Source organism: Strix uralensis, unplaced genomic scaffold (assembly GCF_047716275.1).
Source record: "Strix uralensis isolate ZFMK-TIS-50842 unplaced genomic scaffold, bStrUra1 scaffold_35, whole genome shotgun sequence".
NCBI classification, from domain to species: Eukaryota; Metazoa; Chordata; class Aves; order Strigiformes; family Strigidae; genus Strix; species Strix uralensis.
The window spans coordinates 230,227-241,325 of NW_027436710.1; positions in this window are offsets into that span (position 1 = coordinate 230,227).

Sequence of the window (11,099 nt, forward strand, 5' to 3'; positions counted from 1 at the left end):
TCGCTTTTGTGCAGAAAACAGTAACACTTGTTCAGAACGAAAGAAAGCACAGAGCCCCAGATTTTATGTTGTCCTGGAGAGCTTGCAGAGCACTGGGGAAAGGCAGGCAGAGAATTCCCTGCTAGCACCTTCTCTGTGCCTGGGAAGCAGAAGTCTTCACATTGCTTCGCAGAATCGCTTTTGTGCAGAAAACAGTAACATTGTTCAGAATGAAAGAAAGCACAGAGCCCCAGATTTTATGTTGTCCTGGAGAGCTTGCAGAGCACTGGGGAAAGGCAGGCAGAGAATTCCCTGCTAGCACCTTCTTTGTGCCTGTTCACATTGCTTCGCAGAATCGCTTTTGTGCAGAAAACAGTAACACTTGTTCAGAACGAAAGAAATCACAGAGCCCCAGATTTTATGTTGTCCTGGAGAGCTTGCAGAGCACTGGGGAAAAGCAGGCAGAGAATTCCCTGCTAGCACCTTCTCTGTGCCTGGGAAGCAGAAGTGTTCACATTGCTTCGCAGAATAGCTTTTGTGCAGAAAACAGTAACACTTGTTCAGAACGAAAGAAAGCACAGAGCCCCAGATTTTATGTTGTCCTGGAGAGCTTGCAGAGCACTGGGGAAAAGCAGGCAGAGAATTCCCTGCTAGCACCTTCTCTGTGCCTGGGAAACAGAACTGTTCACATTGCTTCGCAGAATCGCTTTTGTGCAGAAAACAGTAACACTTGTTCAGAACGAAAGAAAGCACAGAGCCCCAGATTTTATGTTGTCCTGGAGAGCTTGCAGAGCACTGGGGAAAGGCAGGCAGAGAATTCCCTGCTAGCACCTTCTCTGTGCCTGGGAAGCAGAAGTGTTCCCATTGCTTCACAGAATCGCTTTTGTGCAGAAAACAGTAACACTTGTTCAGAACGAAAGAAAGCACAGAGCCCCAGATTTGCTGTTGTCCTGGAGAGCTTGCAGAGCACTGGGGAAAGGCAGGCAGAGGATTCCCTGCTAGCACCTTCTCTGTGCCTGTACACATTGCTTCGCAGAATCGCTTTTGTGCAGAAAACAGTAACACTTGTTCAGACGAAAGAAAGCACAGAGCCCCAGATTTTATGTTGTCCTGGAGAGCTTGCAGAGCACTGGGGAAAGGCAGGCAGAGAATTCCCTGCTAGCACCTTCTCTGTGCCTGGGAAGCAGAAGTGTTCACATTGCTTCGCAGAATCGCTTTTCTGCAGAAAACAGTAACACTTGTTCAGAACGAAAGAAAGCACAGAGCCCCAGATTTTATGTTGTCCTGGAGAGCTTGCAGAGCACTGGGGAAAGGCAGGCAGAGAATTCCCTGCTAGCACCTTCTCTGTGCCTGTTCACATTGCTTCGCAGAATCGCTTTTGTGCAGAAAACAATAACACTTGTTCAGCACGAAAGAAAGCACAGAGCCCCAGATTTTATGTTGTCCTGGAGAGCTTGCAGAGCACTGGGGAAAAGCAGGCAGAGAATTCCCTGCTAGCACCTTCTCTGTGCCTGGGAAACAGAACTGTTCCCATTGCTTCGCAGAATCGCTTTTGTGCAGAAAACAGTAACACTTGTTCAGAACGAAAGAAAGCACAGAGCCCCAGATTTTATGTTGTCCTGGAGAGCTTGCAGAGCACTGGGGAAAGGCAGGCAGAGAATTCCCTGCTAGCACCTTTTCTGTGCCTGTTCACATTGCTTCGCAGAATCGCTTTTGTGCAGAAAACAGTAACACTTGTTCAGCACGAAAGAAAGCACAGAGCCCCAGATTTTATGTTGTCCTGGAGAGCTTGCAGAGCACTGGGGAAAAGCAGGCAGAGAATTCCCTGCTAGCACCTTCTCTGTGCCTGGGAAGCAGAAACGTTCACATTGCTTCGCAGAATCGCTTTTGTGCAGAAAACAGTAACACTTGTTCAGAACGAAAGAAAGCACAGAGCCCCAGATTTGCTGTTGTCCTGGAGAGCTTGCAGAGCACTGGGGAAAAGCAGGCAGAGAATTCCCTGCTAGCACCTTCTCTGTGCCTGGGAAGCAGAAGTGTTCACATTGCTTCGCAGAATCGCTTTTGTGCAGAAAACAGTAACACTTGTTCAGAACGAAAGAAAGCACAGAGCCCCAGATTTTATGTTGTCCTGGAGAGCTTGCAGAGCACTGGGGAAAAGCAGGCAGAGAATTCCCTGCTAGCACCTTCTTTGTGCCTGTTCACATTGCTTCGCAGAATCGCTTTTGTGCAGAAAACAGTAACACTTGTTCAGAACGAAAGAAAGCACAGAGCCCCAGATTTTATGTTGTCCTGGAGAGCTTGCAGAGCACTGGGGAAAAGCAGGCAGAGAATTCCCTGCTAGCACCTTCTCTGTGCCTGTTCACATTGCTTCGCAGAATCGCTTTTGTGCAGAAAACAGTAACACTTGTTCAGACGAAAGAAAGCACAGAGCCCCAGATTTTATGTTGTCCTGGAGAGCTTGCAGAGCACTGGGGAAAAGCAGGCAGAGAATTCCCTGCTAGCACCTTCTCTGTGCCTGGGAAGCACAAGTGTTCACATTGCTTCGCAGAATCGCTTTTGTGCAGAAAACAATAACACTTGTTCAGAACGAAAGAAAGCACAGAGCCCCAGATTTTATGTTGTCCTGGAGAGCTTGCAGAGCACTGGGGAAAAGCAGGCAGAGAATTCCCTGCTAGCACCTTCTCTGTGCCTGGGAAGCACAAGTGTTCACATTGCTTCGCAGAATCGCTTTTGTGCAGAAAACAGTAACACTTGTTCAGAACGAAAGAAAGCACAGAGCCCCAGATTTTATGTTGTCCTGGAGAGCTTGCAGAGCACTGGGGAAAGGCAGGCAGAGAATTCCCTGCTAGCACCTTCTCTGTGCCTGTTCACATTCCTTCGCAGAATCGCTTTTGTGCAGAAAACAGTAACACTTGTTCAGAACGAAAGAAAGCACAGAGCCCCAGATTTTATGTTGTCCTGGAGAGCTTGCAGAGCACTGGGGAAAGGCAGGCAGAGAATTCCCTGCTAGCACCTTCTTTGTGCCTGTTCACATTGCTTCGCAGAATCGCTTTTGTGCAGAAAACAGTAACACTTGTTCAGAACGAAAGAAATCACAGAGCCCCAGATTTTATGTTGTCCTGGAGAGCTTGCAGAGCACTGGGGAAAAGCAGGCAGAGAATTCCCTGCTAGCACCTTCTCTGTGCCTGGGAAGCAGAAGTGTTCACATTGCTTCGCAGAATAGCTTTTGTGCAGAAAACAGTAACACTTGTTCAGAACGAAAGAAAGCACAGAGCCCCAGATTTTATGTTGTCCTGGAGAGCTTGCAGAGCACTGGGGAAAGGCAGGCAGAGAATTCCCTGCTAGCACCTTCTCTGTGCCTGGGAAGCAGAAGTGTTCACATTGCTTCGCAGAATAGCTTTTGTGCAGAAAACAGTAACACTTGTTCAGAACGAAAGAAAGCACAGAGCCCCAGATTTGCTGTTGTCCTGGAGAGCTTGCAGAGCACTGGGGAAAGGCAGGCAGAGAATTCCCTGCTAGCACCTTCTCTGTGCCTGGGAAACAGAAGTGTTCCCATTGCTTCGCAGAATCGCTTTTGTGCAGAAAACAGTAACACTTGTTCAGAACGAAAGAAAGCACAGAGCCCCAGATTTTATGTTGTCCTGGAGAGCTTGCAGAGCACTGGGGAAAGGCAGGCAGAGAATTCCCTGCTAGCACCTTTTCTGTGCCTGTTCACATTGCTTCGCAGAATCGCTTTTGTGCAGAAAACAGTAACACTTGTTCAGAATGAAAGAAAGCACAGAGCCCCAGATTTTATGTTGTCCTGGAGAGCTTGCAGAGCACTGGGGAAAAGCAGGCAGAGAATTCCCTGCTAGCACCTTCTCTGTGCCTGGGAAACAGAAGTGTTCCCATTGCTTCGCAGAATCGCTTTTGTGCAGAAAACAGTAACACTTGTTCAGAACGAAAGAAAGCACAGAGCCCCAGATTTTATGTTGTCCTGGAGAGCTTGAAGAGCACTGGGGAAAGGCAGGCAGAGAATTCCCTGCTAGCACCTTCTCTGTGCCTGGGAAGCAGAAGTGTTCACATTGCTTCGCAGAATCGCTTTTGTGCAGAAAACAGTAACACTTGTTCAGAACGAAAGAAAGCACAGAGCCCCAGATTTTATGTTGTCCTGGAGAGCTTGCAGAGCACTGGGGAAAAGCAGGCAGAGAATTCCCTGCTAGCACCTTCTCTGTGCCTGGGAAACAGAAGTGTTCCCATTGCTTCCCAGAATCGCTTTTGTGCAGAAAACAGTAACAGTTGTTCAGAACGAAGGAAAGCACAGAGCCCCAGATTTTATGTTGTCCTGGAGAGCTTGCAGAGCACTGGGGAAAGGCAGGCAGAGAATTCCCTGCTAGCACCTTCTCTGTGCCTGGGAAGCAGAAGTGTTCACATTGCTTCGCAGAATCGCTTTTGTGCAGAAAACAGTAACACTTGTTCAGAACGAAAGAAAGCACAGAGCCCCAGATTTTATGTTGTCCTGGAGAGCTTGCAGAGCACTGGGGAAAGGCAGGCAGAGAATTCCCTGCTAGCACCTTCTCTGTGCCTGGGAAGCAGAAGTCTTCACATTGCTTCGCAGAATCGCTTTTGTGCAGAAAACAGTAACATTGTTCAGAATGAAAGAAAGCACAGAGCCCCAGATTTTATGTTGTCCTGGAGAGCTTGCAGAGCACTGGGGAAAGGCAGGCAGAGAATTCCCTGCTAGCACCTTCTTTGTGCCTGTTCACATTGCTTCGCAGAATCGCTTTTGTGCAGAAAACAGTAACACTTGTTCAGAACGAAAGAAATCACAGAGCCCCAGATTTTATGTTGTCCTGGAGAGCTTGCAGAGCACTGGGGAAAAGCAGGCAGAGAATTCCCTGCTAGCACCTTCTCTGTGCCTGGGAAGCACAAGTGTTCACATTGCTTCGCAGAATAGCTTTTGTGCAGAAAACAGTAACACTTGTTCAGAACGAAAGAAAGCACAGAGCCCCAGATTTTATGTTGTCCTGGAGAGCTTGCAGAGCACTGGGGAAAAGCAGGCAGAGAATTCCCTGCTAGCACCTTCTCTGTGCCTGGGAAACAGAACTGTTCACATTGCTTCGCAGAATCGCTTTTGTGCAGAAAACAGTAACACTTGTTCAGAACGAAAGAAAGCACAGAGCCCCAGATTTTATGTTGTCCTGGAGAGCTTGCAGAGCACTGGGGAAAGGCAGGCAGAGAATTCCCTGCTAGCACCTTCTCTGTGCCTGTTCACATTCCTTCGCAGAATCGCTTTTGTGCAGAAAACAGTAACACTTGTTCAGCACGAAAGAAAGCACAGAGCCCCAGATTTTATGTTGTCCTGGAGAGCTTGCAGAGCACTGAGGAAAGGCAGGCAGAGAATTCCCTGCTAGCACCTTCTCTGTGCCTGGGAAGCAGAAGTGTTCACATTGCTTCGCAGAATAGCTTTTGTGCAGAAAACAGTAACACTTGTTCAGAACGAAAGAAAGCACAGAGTCCCAGATTTGCTGTTGTCCTGGAGAGCTTGCAGAGCACTGGGGAAAGGCAGGCAGAGAATTCCCTGCTAGCACCTTTTCTGTGCCTGTTCACATTGCTTCGCAGAATCGCTTTTGTGCAGAAAACAGTAACACTTGTTCAGCACGAAAGAAAGCACAGAGCCCCAGATTTTATGTTGTCCTGGAGAGCTTGCAGAGCACTGGGGAAAAGCAGGCAGAGAATTCCCTGCTAGCACCTTCTCTGTGCCTGGGAAACAGAAGTGTTCCCATTGCTTCGCAGAATCGCTTTTGTGCAGAAAACAGTAACACTTGTTCAGAACGAAAGAAAGCACAGAGCCCCAGATTTTATGTTGTCCTGGAGAGCTTGAAGAGCACTGGGGAAAGGCAGGCAGAGAATTCCCTGCTAGCACCTTCTCTGTGCCTGGGAAGCAGAAGTGTTCACATTGCTTCGCAGAATAGCTTTTGTGCAGAAAACAGTAACACTTGTTCAGAACGAAAGAAAGCACAGAGCCCCAGATTTTATGTTGTCCTGGAGAGCTTGAAGAGCACTGGGGAAAAGCAGGCAGAGAATTCCCTGCTAGCACCTTCTCTGTGCCTGGGAAACAGAAGTGTTCCCATTGCTTCCCAGAATCGCTTTTGTGCAGAAAACAGTAACAGTTGTTCAGAACGAAACAAAGCACAGAGCCCCAGATTTTATGTTGTCCTGGAGAGCTTGCAGAGCACTGGGGAAAGGCAGGCAGAGAATTCCCTGCTAGCACCTTCTCTGTGCCTGGGAAGCACAAGTGTTCACATTGCTTCGCAGAATCGCTTTTGTGCAGAAAACAGTAACACTTGTTCAGAACGAAAGAAAGCACAGAGCCCCAGATTTTATGTTGTCCTGGAGAGCTTGCAGAGCACTGGGGAAAGGCAGGCAGAGAATTCCCTGCTAGCACCTTCTTTGTGCCTGTTCACATTGCTTCGCAGAATCGCTTTTGTGCAGAAAACAGTAACACTTGTTCAGAACGAAGGAAAGCACAGAGCCCCAGATTTTATGTTGTCCTGGAGAGCTTGCAGAGCACTGGGGAAAGGCAGGCAGAGAATTCCCTGCTAGCACCTTCTCTGTGCCTGGGAAGCAGAAGTGTTCCCATTGCTTCGCAGAATCGCTTTTGTGCAGAAAACAGTAACACTTGTTCAGAACGAAAGAAAGCACAGAGCCCCAGATTTGCTGTTGTCCTGGAGAGCTTGCAGAGCACTGGGGAAAGGCAGGCAGAGGATTCCCTGCTAGCACCTTCTCTGTGCCTGTACACATTGCTTCGCAGAATCGCTTTTGTGCAGAAAACAGTAACACTTGTTCAGACGAAAGAAAGCACAGAGCCCCAGATTTTATGTTGTCCTGGAGAGCTTGCAGAGCACTGGGGAAAGGCAGGCAGAGAATTCCCTGCTAGCACCTTCTCTGTGCCTGTTCACATTGCTTCGCAGAATCGCTTTTGTGCAGAAAACAATAACACTTGTTCAGCACGAAAGAAAGCACAGAGCCCCAGATTTTATGTTGTCCTGGAGAGCTTGCAGAGCACTGGGGAAAGGCAGGCAGAGAATTCCCTGCTAGCACCTTTTCTGTGCCTGTTCACATTGCTTCGCAGAATCGCTTTTGTGCAGAAAACAGTAACACTTGTTCAGCACGAAAGAAAGCACAGAGCCCCAGATTTTATGTTGTCCTGGAGAGCTTGCAGAGCACTGGGGAAAGGCAGGCAGAGAATTCCCTGCTAGCACCTTCTCTGTGCCTGGGAAACAGAAGTGTTCACATTGCTTCGCAGAATAGCTTTTGTGCAGAAAACAGTAACACTTGTTCAGAACGAAAGAAAGCACAGAGCCCCAGATTTGCTGTTGTCCTGGAGAGCTTGCAGAGCACTGGGGAAAAGCAGGCAGAGAATTCCCTGCTAGCACCTTCTCTGTTCCTGGGAAGCACAAGTGTTCACATTGCTTCCCAGAATCGCTTTTGTGCAGAAAACAGTAACAGTTGTTCAGAACGAAGGAAAGCACAGAGCCCCAGATTTTATGTTGTCCTGGAGAGCTTGCAGAGCACTGGGGAAAGGCAGGCAGAGAATTCCCTGCTAGCACCTTCTCTGTGCCTGGGAAGCAGAAGTGTTCACATTGCTTCGCAGAATCGCTTTTGTGCAGAAAACAGTAACACTTGTTCAGAACGAAAGAAAGCACAGAGCCCCAGATTTTATGTTGTCCTGGAGAGCTTGCAGAGCACTGGGGAAAAGCAGGCAGAGAATTCCCTGCTAGCACCTTCTCTGTGCCTGGGAAGCAGAAGTGTTCACATTGCTTCGCAGAATCGCTTTTGTGCAGAAAACAGTAACATTGTTCAGAATGAAAGAAAGCACAGAGCCCCAGATTTTATGTTGTCCTGGAGAGCTTGCAGAGCACTGAGGAAAGGCAGGCAGAGAATTCCCTGCTAGCACCTTCTCTGTGCCTGGGAAGCAGAAGTGTTCACATTGCTTCGCAGAATAGCTTTTGTGCAGAAAACAGTAACACTTGTTCAGAACGAAAGAAAGCACAGAGCCCCAGATTTGCTGTTGTCCTGGAGAGCTTGCAGAGCACTGGGGAAAGGCAGGCAGAGAATTCCCTGCTAGCACCTTCTCTGTGCCTGTTCACATTGCTTCGCAGAATCGCTTTTGTGCAGAAAACAGTAACACTTGTTCAGAACGAAAGAAATCACAGAGCCCCAGATTTTATGTTGTCCTGGAGAGCTTGCAGAGCACTGGGGAAAAGCAGGCAGAGAATTCCCTGCTAGCACCTTCTCTGTGCCTGGGAAGCAGAAGTGTTCACATTGCTTCGCAGAATAGCTTTTGTGCAGAAAACAGTAACACTTGTTCAGAACGAAAGAAAGCACAGAGCCCCAGATTTTATGTTGTCCTGGAGAGCTTGCAGAGCACTGGGGAAAAGCAGGCAGAGAATTCCCTGCTAGCACCTTCTCTGTGCCTGGGAAACAGAACTGTTCACATTGCTTCGCAGAATCGCTTTTGTGCAGAAAACAGTAACACTTGTTCAGAACGAAAGAAAGCACAGAGCCCCAGATTTTATGTTGTCCTGGAGAGCTTGCAGAGCACTGGGGAAAGGCAGGCAGAGAATTCCCTGCTAGCACCTTCTCTGTGCCTGTTCACATTCCTTCGCAGAATCGCTTTTGTGCAGAAAACAGTAACACTTGTTCAGAACGAAAGAAAGCACAGAGCCCCAGATTTTATGTTGTCCTGGAGAGCTTGCAGAGCACTGGGGAAAGGCAGGCAGAGAATTCCCTGCTAGCACCTTCTCTGTGCCTGGGAAGCAGAAGTGTTCACATTGCTTCGCAGAATAGCTTTTGTGCAGAAAACAGTAACACTTGTTCAGAACGAAAGAAAGCACAGAGCCCCAGATTTGCTGTTGTCCTGGAGAGCTTGCAGAGCACTGGGGAAAGGCAGGCAGAGAATTCCCTGCTAGCACCTTTTCTGTGCCTGTTCACATTGCTTCGCAGAATCGCTTTTGTGCAGAAAACAGTAACACTTGTTCAGCACGAAAGAAAGCACAGAGCCCCAGATTTTATGTTGTCCTGGAGAGCTTGCAGAGCACTGGGGAAAAGCAGGCAGAGAATTCCCTGCTAGCACCTTCTCTGTGCCTGGGAAGCAGAAGTGTTCACATTGCTTCGCAGAATCGCTTTTGTGCAGAAAACAGTAACACTTGTTCAGAACGAAAGAAAGCACAGAGCCCCAGATTTTATGTTGTCCTGGAGAGCTTGAAGAGCACTGGGGAAAGGCAGGCAGAGAATTCCCTGCTAGCACCTTCTCTGTGCCTGGGAAGCAGAAGTGTTCACATTGCTTCGCAGAATAGCTTTTGTGCAGAAAACAGTAACACTTGTTCAGAACGAAAGAAAGCACAGAGCCCCAGATTTTATGTTGTCCTGGAGAGCTTGCAGAGCACTGGGGAAAAGCAGGCAGAGAATTCCCTGCTAGCACCTTCTCTGTGCCTGGGAAACAGAAGTGTTCCCATTGCTTCCCAGAATCGCTTTTGTGCAGAAAACAGTAACAGTTGTTCAGAACGAAGGAAAGCACAGAGCCCCAGATTTTATGTTGTCCTGGAGAGCTTGCAGAGCACTGGGGAAAGGCAGGCAGAGAATTCCCTGCTAGCACCTTCTCTGTGCCTGGGAAGCAGAAGTGTTCACATTGCTTCGCAGAATCGCTTTTGTGCAGAAAACAGTAACACTTGTTCAGAACGAAAGAAAGCACAGAGCCCCAGATTTTATGTTGTCCTGGAGAGCTTGCAGAGCACTGGGGAAAGGCAGGCAGAGAATTCCCTGCTAGCACCTTCTTTGTGCCTGTTCACATTGCTTCGCAGAATCGCTTTTGTGCAGAAAACAGTAACACTTGTTCAGAACGAAAGAAAGCACAGAGCCCCAGATTTTATGTTGTCCTGGAGAGCTTGCAGAGCACTGGGGAAAGGCAGGCAGAGAATTCCCTGCTAGCACCTTCTCTGTGCCTGGGAAGCAGAAGTGTTCACATTGCTTCGCAGAATCGCTTTTGTGCAGAAAACAGTAACACTTGTTCAGAACGAAAGAAAGCACAGAGCCCCAGATTTGCTGTTGTCCTGGAGAGCTTGCAGAGCACTGGGGAAAGGCAGGCAGAGGATTCCCTGCTAGCACCTTCTCTGTGCCAGTACACATTGCTTCGCAGAATCGCTTTTGTGCAGAAAACAGTAACACTTGTTCAGACGAAAGAAAGCACAGAGCCCCAGATTTTATGTTGTCCTGGAGAGCTTGCAGAGCACTGGGGAAAGGCAGGCAGAGAATTCCCTGCTAGCACCTTCTCTGTGCCTGTTCACATTGCTTCGCAGAATCGCTTTTGTGCAGAAAACAATAACACTTGTTCAGCACGAAAGAAAGCACAGAGCCCCAGATTTTATGTTGTCCTGGAGAGCTTGCAGAGCACTGGGGAAAAGCAGGCAGAGAATTCCCTGCTAGCACCTTCTCTGTGCCTGGGAAACAGAAGTGTTCCCATTGCTTCGCAGAATCGCTTTTGTGCAGAAAACAGTAACACTTGTTCAGAACGAAAGAAAGCACAGAGCCCCAGATTTTATGTTGTCCTGGAGAGCTTGCAGAGCACTGGGGAAAAGCAGGCAGAGAATTCCCTGCTAGCACCTTTTCTGTGCCTGTTCACATTGCTTCGCAGAATCGCTTTTGTGCAGAAAACAGTAACACTTGTTCAGCACGAAAGAAAGCACAGAGCCCCAGATTTTATGTTGTCCTGGAGAGCTTGCAGAGCACTGGGGAAAGGCAGGCAGAGAATTCCCTGCTAGCACCTTCTCTGTGCCTGGGAAACAGAAGTGTTCACATTGCTTCGCAGAATAGCTTTTGTGCAGAAAACAGTAACACTTGTTCAGAACGAAAGAAAGCACAGAGCCCCAGATTTGCTGTTGTCCTGGAGAGCTTGCAGAGCACTGGGGAAAAGCAGGCAGAGAATTCCCTGCTAGCACCTTCTCTGTTCCTGGGAAGCACAAGTGTTCACATTGCTTCCCAGAATCGCTTTTGTGCAGAAAACAGTAACAGTTGTTCAGAACGAAGGAAAGCACAGAGCCCCAGATTTTATGTTGTCCTGGAGAGCTTGCAGAGCACTG